The sequence below is a fragment of the Ostrinia furnacalis genome, unplaced genomic scaffold (assembly GCF_004193835.3).
Source record: "Ostrinia furnacalis isolate ACB-3 unplaced genomic scaffold, ASM419383v2 OfSCF4069, whole genome shotgun sequence".
In the NCBI taxonomy this organism is placed as follows: domain Eukaryota; kingdom Metazoa; phylum Arthropoda; class Insecta; order Lepidoptera; family Crambidae; genus Ostrinia; species Ostrinia furnacalis.
In genome coordinates, this window is record NW_021134308.1 from 1 (window position 1) to 14119 (window position 14119).

A 14119-nucleotide genomic window follows, 5' to 3' on the forward strand; every position below is an offset into this window, starting at 1 on the left:
TGCTCCCTGAGCATAGTACCTAACCATAGCTGGGCATTAACTCGTTAATCCGTTAATCGTTAATTAACGAAGTTAACATTTCTATTAACGGATTAACTTTTAAGTTAACTTTAAAAAATGTTAACGGACTCGTTAACTTCCGTTAAATTATCCTAAGTCCGTTAATCGTTAATCCAGTACCTACCTACTATTTATCAAAAAGATACAGCAGGCACGCTGAAAAACGCGTTCTGACAAGTACGTTCGGGCTTCCACCCGATCACTAACGACACATTTGTTAGTAGGTATGTGTGGGACACTCTTGCAACTGAATTTAAGACCAGTTTTCCTCAATCGATTGAGCTGAAATTTGGTATACTTATACAGGGTGTTAGGTAAATGGGTATATGAGCCGACACTAGCCCATGTTAGCATGGTCATATAAATGGTATGGTGAAGTCAGAAAACTGATATCATCATTTTATTTTTTTTAATTTTTATACTAAATAAATTTTATAAAATCCGATTTGTATGAAAATAAAAATAATTAAAATGAAGATATCAATTTTCTGACTTCACCATACCATTTATATGACCATGTTAACATGGGATAGTGTCGGCTCTAGGGTTTCTGCTCGAGCTTTCTCGAACTCGAGAAAACTCGAGAAATTTGGCTTCATTCGAGACGAGAAAAAAATTACCGGAGCTCGAGAATTCTCGAGTCTTGAATTTGAAGCTTTAATATTCTTGAAAGCCTATTTTCTTAGACAAAAGTAAGATTTTAATTATTTAATAGGTTAACATTGCTTTTAGACTGGTCTAGTCTTTCCTTTTTTACCCGACTGCGTGACGCAAAGGAGTGATAATGTGTTTAACAGCCTATGTATGTATGTTTTTTGAAGCACTATAGAGACCAAACTCCTGGGTCGATTTTTATGATTCGCTCGCACGTCAATCGATTCCTCTCAGTCCGGCGAGTGTCACTAAAGACTATCGTTAGATTTGTTTTAACTGTAAATATATTAACATGGCCGATTTTTGGCGCTATAATATGTATTAAACAAATATCTCAAAACCTATCGAGTGGGGTATCAAAATAAAGGGTTTTTAAATAGCTTGCAAAATGTATGTTCTTTAACTAAAAGATTAAAATAAAAATATTATTGAAAAAAAAAAACAAAAACCCAACTGGTTAAAAATGAACTGAGAAGATAAAAACAAGTCAGTGTTCACAAATGCAGTCGGAAGCACCAAACACTTATAATCATCATCATCAACAGCCCTTTACAGTCCACTGCTGGACTATGAGCCTCCTCCGCGGGAAGAGTAGAGGTTGGTGACAAATGTATTCTATTCTGCCGTCACCACACGGCTTATCACCCACTACTTATCACCAACAAAAAAAAAATTGTCATTGATGCCTCCGACTGCATTTGTGAACACTTTGTCTTGTTCATATCTTTTAGTTCATTTTTACGTAGTTGGGTTTTTGTTTTTTTTTGTATGTTAGATTTTAAAAAACCTGTGTTTTTAGCAAATTTCAATCGATTTCAACAATTTTAATTAAAAGACTCGAGACCCGAGAAAACTCGAGACTTTGGCCTCGAGAATTCCCGAAACTCGAGAAAAAAAATAGGTCGAGAAATCAGAAACCCTAGTCGGCTCATATACCCATTTACCTAACACCCTGTATAAGTACGATAACAATGCAATGTTATGGTACTATTGAGCCGGTCTGATGATGGAGTCATGAGGTGGCCAAAGGAACTCCTAAATGAAACAGCGGCATCGCATCGAATTTGGGTTCGTTGGATTTGTCTTTTCGAGCACTTTAGTACTAGATGATGTCCAGGCAGGGTCCTGATGATGGATTCAGAAGGTGGCCATAGGAATTCCTAAACGAAACGGTGGAAACTTATCGAGTTTGGATTTGCTGGATTTGACTTTTCGAGCACTTCGGTGCTAAATTATATTGTAATTGAACCAAGGCTCTGAGATTGAGATACTACTAAAAAGTGTAAAATAAAATTATAATAATTAAAAAACTTTTTTAAAAACAAGCTTTTATTCTGAAATGTAGTTGTACTAAAATGAAAAAAAAAAATTGATCAAGTGTGTGTCGTACCACGCGCAGTGTAGGGTTCCGTAGTTATCCGTCGTTACCACAATATGTATATTTCAGGAGCAAGCAATTACTTCATCTAAAGTCACTTTTAATATTTTCTTCTTAGGAATTTTTATTAGGTATGAAATTTTATAATACATGAGTAAAACGACTATTACTCCTAAACTAATTGATCTATCCTAACCGCTATAGTTTTCCTTGAAAGTTCATAAAGAACACTATTATCATGATTTTTTCGGATTTTCAAACCAACAGTTTAGTTTTTAGTCCTACTCGAACAAAAATTTTCACTTTAAACTTTAACATTTTGCTAACGGATCTCTAAATCGAAAAATAGTCTTAGAAATCTCTAAGCCATTTTAAAAGACCTATCCAACGATACCCCACACGATGGGGTAGAAGATGAAAAAAAAAATTCATCCTTACTTTACATGTAGGGGAGCTACCCTAAAAAAAATTTTTTTTCCAAATTTTATTTTTCCGTTTTGTCGGCGTGATTAAGAGCGTTGTAGCAAAAAGTTGGCGTTCGAATTTTAGGTTTTTATTGCTTGACGTCGCGTAGTGAGTGCGCAAACTGCATTTATCTGTACAATTTCAACGCTGCGTCGACTAAACGATCTTAATCCGTAGTTGTATCGTACCTAAGACAGTAGGTACATCATACATAAAAGAAATAATGTATAATTTACCTATTTGATTTTTTCTCAGATCAGACTTTTAGCAAAATCAAGTTACGTAATTAATGTATTTTTTACACTAGTAAATCCCGCGACAAGTTTTTAATCTTTAAATTGATAAACAAATAAATTAAAAATACTTGCGGATCAAAAGTACTCAATCATACTACAATTTACGAAAAAATCACGCGTGACGCATATACGTCAGTGGGCAGTCAACTGACATAGACCCGGCGTCTACGAGTGCCAAAGCACGACTGATTTATGCCATTTGATGCACCCGATTTTATAGTATTTTCAAATTAATTTTTCATTTGAAGATTGAAGATAGATATTTTTTCTTTTTCACACAATAATAGTACTATGTTTCTTCTTAAGTATAAAGTAGTTTATGTTGCCAAATGACTTTTAGATTATGAGATGTGACCTGTTTTCTTGCAGTAATTTTCTCGAATTTTGACTATCTTAGACATGATAAAAATGCATTTTAATGAATGAAACATCAAAATTTTCTCAATACACTTTCTTCTTCAGGGTATGCTTATTCTAATGAATACATTTTATCTTCTTACTTAGAAATAAATTTGTTGTAATATTAGTTCAAAGTTGTGCCTTAGCGAGTTACCTGGAAATCGGGCTTTCGAAATTCGCTGTTTTCGTAGGCAAAAATCCAATTTGAACGAGATTTTGTCAATAGACATTCCGTAAAAACGTATGATAATTACGATGATATAAGTCAAAAGAAGCTATAACAATAAATTATATGACTAAAATCATTTCGAAATCTGCCAAATTCTCGATTTCTGCATGAAAAATGTGACAACGCTCTTAATATGCATATCTCCACAAAATTACAGTCAGTTCCTTGTCTATAGTAGTATCGCGCGTAGAATTTATTCCTCTTTTATGTTTGCGCTCTACAAGCTTTCGAAATTATTTAAACCTTGCATAAGTACAATTATTTTTAGGGTTCCGTAGTCCTGACAAGGAACTGAGAAAATAAGCTCATAAATAAGTTGCATGTAAGCTCACTTGCATGTTAATTAAATAAATAAATACAATTATTTTTTTCGTTTTATTATCATGTGTTAACGGATTAACGATTAACGTTAACTTGCGTTAAATCTTGCGAAATGTAACGTTTTAACGTTTAACGAAGTTAATTTTTTTATTAACGGTTTAACGATTAACGAAGTTAACTATTTGATTAACGGTGCCCAGCTATGTNCTTATTGAGATTATACCCTGAATTTACATAGGGTAAAGCACACAAAATTATCTTAAATTTTAATCTATTTTGCATATCCAAGAGTTGGTCAATATTCTGAATTATACTCTTTTTATCTACTAAGTAACTATTACCATACATTATGATAACATTGGAGTTTTCATCTAATTTTTGGTTTTTACTAATTTCATAAATTATCTCTGTAAGAAACCTACCCGGATAGCAATAGTTCAATACTTGTGTATTCAAGTGCTCCCTGAGCATAGAACCTAACCCTTGACCAAGTTGATCAGAATAAATAAAAGTTTTCCTTTCATTACAGGTAGCACTAATTTTTTTAGGCAAATCAGTTACATTAGTTTGGGATTTAGTGAATGTGTCCTGCCCCGACTCAGATTGAGTAGAGTTTGGTATTATAGTGGGCTGAAGGCCATTAATACAGTTACAAGAAAGTTTATTTGATAAGGACTCAAAACGCTCAGTTTTATAATTACATAGGTCAACAAGTTCGGAAGTGGCCAGTACATGTTCATTGATTTGTTTCTGTGCCATTTCATACCGAGATTGAATCTGTTTAAGATAAACTTCCAAGTCATCGATTTTCTCATGTAAGATTAAAGTATTGTCATCATACAACTTTTTGTTTTGTTCTATTATTAAGTTGTATGATTTAAGCTTTTCTTTTAAAAGATTTTTCTCTTTCATTAGAATTGACTGTTTAGGTATACTACGTTGAAATTTAATTAATTTTTTGGTTTTCTTGATAAATTTCTTGATTTTAATATATTTTTTAAGTTTATTATTACTATTAAATTGATACTTTACTGCTGGACCGGAACAAGACACATCACATGTCAAGTCTATTATAGGTATAGTTGGATTCTTCAATTCGTGATCACTGTTAATCAATTCATTATACAGGCTCACGGTTGAGTTCAATTCTTGAACCTGTTTTTCCTCCTCCATAGATTTTATGGTTTTATGTGACTCACATAGGCTCTTTTCGAGGTCATGGATGCGATCCAAAGCCTGCTCATGAGTGTTGTTGCATTCACTGAACGAATTCACTGTTTGTTGCAACTTCAAACATTGCTCCGCTAAGTCTAGATATTTGCCATGAAGCTCGGCAAGCTCATTCTTCAGTTGTGAGTTCCTGTTTACAACTTTTTGGATCNGAAAACTTACTTATCTAGAAAACTTACTTATAATTCAGATAATTCAACTATTTTAAAAAACATAGTGACGATCATGACGTCATTACAATGGGTTCTATGAGCCAGTTTGAACATGACAGGGTTCAGACTAGCCTTGTTCTTAAATTCACTACAAACACAAGCTTTTGCATAAAATGTTAAGCTTCTGCAGGAGCTAATTAACTACCGATTACTCTACATCGAAATCAAACAAACTGCTGAAAATACTAAATGTATTTTTCATACCTCACGCCAGCGACAGCATAGGTGTTATTGTTGCTGATCATGAAGGAGTTTGAAAGGGTCATCTTGGTAGAGATGTTGCGAATTGTGTGCGGTAGTTTCAACACGATGCCTTCCAGTCGGAGGTCTTTTTCTGGCTCGTCCTGTTTCTCCTCCTAAAATATCACCAATATTGTTATGAAGGTACTCCATTTTAAACCTAGTCATGTAGGATCTTCACTCAATTTTTTACATAAATAGAGCACGTTAACATTTTTGTCTTTCTTTCTTTATCTAAACTCACCTCTTCTTCTTCTTTCTTCATGAAAATATACTCGTTTTCTGGTTTCTTCTTCTTCTTATCTTTGAATTCATGCTTGTCCCTTGGTATCACATGTTCGAAGTCCCACACCACAAAGCTGTATGTTGTTGTAGCTGCAATTTATGAAAAATAATTAGGTGAATATTTCTTTGAAATAAAGAAGAAATTAACAATGGACTACTTAAAGCTTTGCCTGACTAATTAATAAGTCAAATCAGATGGAACTATAGGATTAGTATCCAATATCAGAGCGATATAGACTGATGATGATCTTCGAAAATCTTTGGAAGATAACTGCTATTTTACTTTTTGCACTGGAGGGAATTTGAACTTTAACTTCTAACTCCTCTTGATTTCTTCTGATTAATTTCGTTGCGGGTCCAATGACAGTTTAAATTTACCCCGGGACAAAGTTAACCTTCACTGGTTGTGTTTTTATTGGCGATCAAGCTGTAGATCCTGAGGTGGAATTGTGTAAAGCAATCGTAATCATTTGACAGTTCATAACGTACGATTAGTCTGTCAAACACTTTGTTTAACTGACTTTATCGTACGTTATGAACTGTCAAATGATTACGATTGCTTTACACAATACCACCTCTGGCTTCACAGGAGCTGCAGCTATGGGAACGAGAGGTGAGAATAGTCCTGCTATTTTGCTTGTACTGTTCATTTATTTTTTAAACATACCAAGCAGCATCTTGTCCTTCTTCCCTCTCTTGAGCTGCAGCATTGCTTCGGCCGTGTCAGTCTCCCTGTGGTTTAGTTCTTCCACCTTCAGCCAACAGCCTTCTTCTTCGTTTAACTCAAATATTGATATCTGGAAAATCGTTACCAAGACTTCAAGCAGTTATTTGGGTAAATCTGTTGATACCAAAAACTGCAGAGGAGTTTCAAGCTAGATTAACTTCGATACTAGGTCTAGAGCTTAATTCAGTTAGCCTGAGGTAGCAGCGGCGCGGGAGGGGTGACATTTGACATATTATGACGTCACAGAGCATACAAATGTGAAGCATAATATCTGAAGTCTCGCTGACGTTTGACGTCTAGATTATCAAAATTATACCAATCAAGAAAGATAGCGGGTAGTTGACGTTAACATACTTAACCATAACCTTGAAAATATAAACTCTACCTGATACCCTCTATCCGGGTCGCTGGTGTATATGCGAGTCCAATACTTGTTCATAGCAAAGGCGCCCCTACACCTCAGAGGCTTCATCCACACCCCAGCCTTGCTGAACTGGATCAAAAGACGATCCTCATCCAGGTCCCCACTCCACATCACGAGGACAAAGGTTTCCAGGTCACGGAATTCAATAGCTGGTCAAGAAAAAAGTTAAAGGTGTATAACAAAATTGATAGATGCAAGTTCTAGTAGTTCGTTTCAGCCGAAAGACGTCCACTGATGGACAAAGGCCTCCCCCAAGGATTTCCACGAAGACCGAACCTGCGCCGCTCGCATCCAGGCACCTCCCGCAACCTTCACCAAATTCACCAGCGGCCATCAGCTCTACGAGCTATGGCGGGGCACGCCCACTGCCACTTGATTTTAGCGATTCTGCGGGCTATGTCAGTCACTCTGGTTCTCCTACGAATCTCCTCATTTCTGATTCGATCACGCAGGGAAACTCCGAGCATAGCCCGCTCCATCGCCCTTTTGGTGACCTTGAGCCTTCTTATGAGGCCCATAGTAGGCGACCATGTCTCAGCTCCGTGTACTATCACTGTCAACATATACTGGTCAAAGACTTTTGTATTGAGACACTGCGGCAAGTAGTCCAGTCAATAAAGCATTATAGATGGAAAACTGTAGAACACAATTTCTGACTTCAGGACTTTATTTAGACTAGTTAGGAGGTGAACATAGCAAAAGTCCCCGCCCTTAGCCCTTGAGCCGGCGGGGAGAGGGGGGTTTAAAGGTGCCACTTTTCGGTTTTTCGCTTAATCCTCGGAAACTATGCGTCCTAGTGACATGACTACTTTGAACCAAAAAAAGCATATTCAATTTGCTACAGGTGAGATAGACAAGTTTTTCTATAAATTGTATAGTTTTCGCGGCATCTGCTCTAGAAGGTCTGTAATATTGGAAATTTTATTTTTGTCTTACATGTTCCCATCAGGAGAAAATCGACTAAATCAACATTGAGCAATCATTCTAGACATGCGGGAGCATGTTAAGCCTAGTTCCAGCGAGGGGACTACACCGTGCGTATATTTAGACGAATCACTTTGAGCCACTTTTGACTCCTCATCACTCAAAAACTACTGTGCATTAACACTTCAAATTTGGCTCATGTGTTGAGACTTGCAAGATATACATCAGTTTCAAATTTCATAAATATGCCTCAAACGGTTCTTTAGATATTGACGTCCAAAAATCTACATGTCTGACCTATAGACCAAATTCTAACCACTTCCAGATGACCTCGAAGGTTCAAATTTGGCATCCAGAAAGGTAGTTATGTAAATACAAAGGAACAAATAAAAAACCAGTAAATTTTAACATTTCACATGTGATAGATAGATTTTAGTGCTCTAAATATCGATTTTTGAACGTCAATACCTAAATAACCGTTTGAGGTATATTTATGAAATTTGAAGCTGATGTATATCTTGCAAGTCTCAATACATGAGCCAAATTTGAAGTGTTAATGCACAGTAGTTTTTGAATGATGAGGAGTCAAAAGTGGCTCTAATTGGTTCGTCTAAATATACGCACGGTGCAGTCCCCTCCATGGAACTAGGCTTAACATGCTCCCGCATGTCTATAGTGTTTGCTCAATGTTGATTTAGTCGATTTTCTCCTGAAAGGAACATGTAAGACAACAATAAAATTTCCAATTTTACAGACCTTCTAGAGCAGATGCTGCAAAAACTATACAAGATATAGAAAAACTTGACGGTCTCACCTGTAGCAAATTGAATAAGCTTTTTTTGGTTCATAGTAGTCATGTCACTAGGACGCATAGTTTCTGAGGATTAAGCGAAAAACCGAAAAGTGGTACCTTTAAACCCCCCTCTCCCCGCCGGCTCAAGGGCTAAGGGCGGGGACTTTTGTTATGTTCACCACCTAACTAGGCTAAATAAAGTCCCGAGGTCAGAAATTGTGTTCCACGGATTTCTCTCTACACCGTCGTTAAGGCATTCATTGACTGGACTAAAGCTCTAGTAGAATATTTGTAACTTCAAATTAGTTTTTAAAAACTCACAAAGTATCTCCCAGTTGACGTCATCGTAGGGCGTAGTCTCTGGTGCAGGCAGGGTCTGCTCGATCTCTCCTCTGGTGCTGTACTGCACCCAGGACTTTGGCCCGTAGATTACCAGGTGATGGTTGAGGACTGACACCCCTCGAACTGTTTCACCTGTGGAATTTATTCGGGAAGTCTAACATTAGTAAGTATGCTAATGCTAAAAAAATAATAACTTTTACTAGCTAGAAGATTAAGTCAGATTAAAATTAAGTTCCTGAATCATCATTTTTTAATCAGTATCTGTTAATCTTCGCTGCGTTTAATCTTCATAGAGTTGTTCCTTACCTTCTTCTAAAGGATTATCGATGGTGATGTATTCACTGGTCAGCATGTTCAATAGCACTGACTGGAAAAAGAAACATACATTTTATAATTAGTGAAAGTAATATCATATTCTTTGTGCCAAAAGTAAGGCAGACTGATTTTCAGCATGATCTTAAGGGCCTTAGAGATAAAATCAGAAAAGGTACAGAAAAGTCACATGCCTAAAATCAAACTAATACTCATTTACTTACTACAGAGTTATTAGTAGCAGCAGCAGCCCACTTATTATCTGGTGATAGCTCCAAGTTCTGCATGATGCCCTCCAGCTGTGGGCACAGGTCTCTGGCCAGGTCTGACGTGGCCAGGTCCCAGGATATGACGCGGCTGGAGATGGAAACTACGTAGCGCTTGTCCGAGCTGAGACGGAACGCGAAGACTGCGAACTGGTGACCTTCGAGGGAGTACTGGAAAATTGTTACACAAAATGAGGAAGTAAATGTAGTTAAAATATTTTAAGGTGTTGAAATTGCGCTTGAAAAAAGCTTACATTATAGACCACTGCTTCAAGATAAAAATGTAACTGGGTCTTTTTCTCTTCTTCTAGAAGGACTATAGACCTGATGGTCTATGGTTCTTCTATAGTCTAAATTGGGCTTCGGGCAGGAGTAAATGAGTAGACCCACTAGGCATCAAAATTGAAACATGCCTTCAAAGGTCCACCAGAAGTGTGTAAACAGTATCCTGACAGCAGCAAACTACTAGCTACTGCTGGGTTCTGGTGAGCGTCAGGCTGGAGCCGACCTACAAAGTGGTTGAAAATCGAACACTTACCTTCAAAGGTCCACCAGGCGTGTGCAGGCAATGATGCGAGGGCAGCAAAGCGCAGTGATTTTTCCCTTTATTGTGACACTGCTTCAGCAGCGACGATACTGCTGGGTTCTGGTGGGCCTCAGGCAAGAGTCGGCCGACTAGTTGAGGAGCTAGCATGTTGGGGTAGGTCCCGATGATGGCACCTCCGAGGCGGAGGGCGTCTGCTACCAGCATTAGCTCTCTGGTAAGTTATAAAGGTGAACTTTTAGTTTGTATTAAAGAACCAGTCAAATGTATTTAATTTTCAAGAGTTTGCGTGAGACAGACTCACGTGAGCAATTTTTATGTTACACTAAACACCTTGCACCTCACCAATTTTTCTAGAGTTCTACTAATCCCTGGTAAACTCACTAAACAAAGTAATAAGAGTAGCGTAATTTCATTTCATTTGATTAATTTAAAAACGTACAAATACCAGGACCCAAACTACTTCCTGGAAATGGAATTTCTCGATGGCAGATGAGAGGACACAAGTATCGCTAATTTTGCAAGCACTTTAAAAACCAATCTTAAACCCACCTCACAGCGTCCTTATTGACGTGCAGCTTGGCATCCTCGAAGTCAGCCAGCACGGCCTGCAGCGGGCAGCAGTTCAACTTAGCATGCAGCCACTCGTAGTTGAACAGCACTTCAGCGTACAGGTCGGTGAAGCGCTTGGAACGGACCAGGTGGAAGGGCAGCTCGCCGAACTGGGGACAGTAATTTTAGGACTTAAGTATATTGAGGAACACATAGTTGACTATACTTCAGGAAATGGTTGTCTTAAACAGGGCAACTATACCAACTATACTGTTACCATGAAAAAATGTCAAAAAATGTACTTAGACACTTTTAGTTGGTTAGTTTTAACTAATGTTCATCCGCCTCTGAACAGAGGATTTCCGCTACGATCCAGTCCTGCGCTACCTGCATCTAAGTGCTTCGTGAGACCTCACTTAGATCGTCGGTCCACTGAGTGGGAGGCCTGCCTATCCTATGTTTTCTGGTCCGTGGTTATCAGTCGAGAAATTTTCTGCTCCAAGGGCTACCAGTTCTATTCTTCTATGTCTGGCCCATTCCTATTTTATTTGGGATCGGCCCTCCTAATCATACGTCTCCAGGTGGCTCGGTCTTGGGTCGTCTCACTGTTGACGAGCTATATCTTATGTGTACTCTTTAAAAACTTTTCTACCTATTTGATGATTTCCATTGCACGGATCTATGTAATCTATGTTCTACATAGGCGCAATATTTGTTCTTACCTTCCTCAAATTGTATCTTTTGTTAGCTCCATCAGCGGACATGAAGACCAGCGGCTGGAGAGGGACCTTCCTGTCAGCCACCCCCTCTCTGTCGGCCAGGTTGAAGCGGTGCCGCTGGATCTCAGTGTATTTGAAGGGCTTGGGGATTCCGCCACCCCAGATACCTAAAGTCATATAGAAAAAAAGAAAGTCGTAAAGAAAAAAGAAAGAAAAAAAGAAACAAACAAAGAAAGAAAATATTTTTATTTAGTCCAAATATCCTTAGACTATTAAACAATAATGTGAAATTGAAAGTCAGTTAGGTACTCTTTAACTCGTCCCTCCTATGTTCTTCTGATTAATTTCGTTGCGGGTCCAATGACAGTTTAACTTTCCCTGGGACAAACTTGACCTTCACTGGTTGGGTTTTTATTCCTGGCTACACAGGAGTTGCAGCGGTGCGAAAGAGAGGTGGGAATAGTCCCGTGGTTTCTCTGTTGTTTTCCCAAGGAGAGCTATCAGGGGCAACAGCAACGATGACACCATCTTGCCAGCATAGAGAGTGACTAAACTACGAAGACGATCGTTATCACAAGCTATCAGGGTCGGACTGGGCCGGAAGGGCCCGGGTGGCTGATAGCAATCCCGAGGCCCGAGACTAGATCATGGTGATGGGATACTATCGAAAAATACTGAGATACACAAATTGAGATAAACAAACTGTAAAAAAAATATTACAATACTAAAATAAAGTAAAATAATAAGAAGGTATTTACTAATCTATACTTATAATAAATCTGTAGAGAGGTCAATTCTTACATGAAATATATTTTCAAAATAACTATCAGGGGGTGATTAGTGATCGTACTGATGCCAAAAATGCAATCAGTAAAATTTTTGTCTGTCTGTCTGTCTGTCTGTCTGTCTGTCTGTCTGTCTGTATGTTCCTTATAGAAACAAAAACTACTCGACGGATTTTAACGAAACTTGGTACAATTATTCTTCATACTCCTGGGCAGGTTATAGGATACTTAAGAATTCCCACGGGAACGGGCATTAGCGGGAAAATCCTTTGGTATGAAACATCTAAACCGCTTAAGTTAGACGCTTGAAATTTGGCAAGCAGGTACCTTAGTAAACTTAAAGCTTAGTTATAACAGGATATTGCAAAATTCCTACGGGAACGGGAATTAGTGAGAAAAAACATTTGTATGAAAAAATCTATGCCACGTAAGATAGACGCTTGAAATTTGGCATGCAGGTACCTTAGTAAATTTAAAGCTTAGTTACAACAGAATTTTGCAAAATTCTCACGGGAACGGGAGTTAGCGGGAAAAAACATTTGTATGAAAAAATCTAAACCGCGTAAGTTAGACGCTTAAAATTTGGCATGCAGGTCCCTTAGTAAACTTAAAGCTTAGTTACAACAGGATATTGCGAAATTCCAACGGGAACGGGAGTTAGCGGGAAAAAACATTTGTATGAAAAAATCTAAACCGCGTAAGATAGATGAAGGGGGGTAAAACGGGATCCACGCGTACGAAGTCGCGGGCGGCCGCTAGTAACAAATAATAATATAAAGCTAGCCAATCAACATTTTTTTTTAAAACAGGAGAACTTTCAGCTAAGCTGTTAATGACTCGATCGTAAAAGCTGCTGTTGTGTTCGTAATCCTTGATTAGATCCGATTCTGTATTTTATACAGTGTGAGTTACGATAAAGTGCACATATGAAATTAGGTGAAACTAGATCTATTTTTATCGACAAAAAACAGGTAAAATTTGTTTTGAGATTTTTTTAAAATATTTTAAGGATTTTTTTTCTTCCAATTACTTATTATAAAGAAAACGTAATAACTTTTAAACTAAGAGGTATATCCTGTAAAAATAGTAATAATGCTAAATAACAGACGATACTAAAAAAATACATAAAATACTCAGAAAATGCTAACTAATAATAAAANCACTATTGCTATTGCTAGCAAGAGATGTTGTTGTTTGTAATAATTTCGTAATGATAGCTATTAATTATTATTAGACATTTTATTTGCAGAAACATTATGAGAATGATGCATTTTATCATGTCAATGTCAAAGACATGTCTGTACTTCTAGACTGGGCTGAGGTGATCTGAGATGTTAGTCACTAAGGCTGAGTTGCACCACCTAATTTTAAAGGTAACTATAACGATAACCGGTGCTTTTTGTATAGAGTTTGAAAGATTTTAAGGTAAAGTAAGATGGTGCAACCTAACTTACCCAACCTAAGTTGTTCATAAGTACTTATGAATAACATTTTAATCAATCATGAGTCAACAAAAGTACCTATGTAACAGATATGAAAAGACAGAAATGTTGTACATGTAGTAGATAAATCCACACTCGTATCATTGAATGAGACAGATAAAGGTTGTCCTTATTCAAGTGCGTGACTTTAAGATATTTTAAGAAGGGCGTACACACGTACTTACAGTAAGACAATACTGACTTATACTTGCAAAAATCTTAGGCACTAATTGACAAGGCGAAGTAACACAATACTTGATTCTGAATAGCGAAAATTTTAGTAACTGAAAACGCTAGAAAACTGACGCAACTCCTACGCGTATAGGCTGATTTACACGTTAAGTAGATAAGTAGGTAACTTAGTTATTAACTTAATTTTAAGTGATTAATTGCGTGTAAACACACAATTTAGTAGCAAGTGGCAAGTTAAAATTTAGTTGTCAACTAAATTTTAAGTCGCAAGTTACTGTTTAGACGCAAC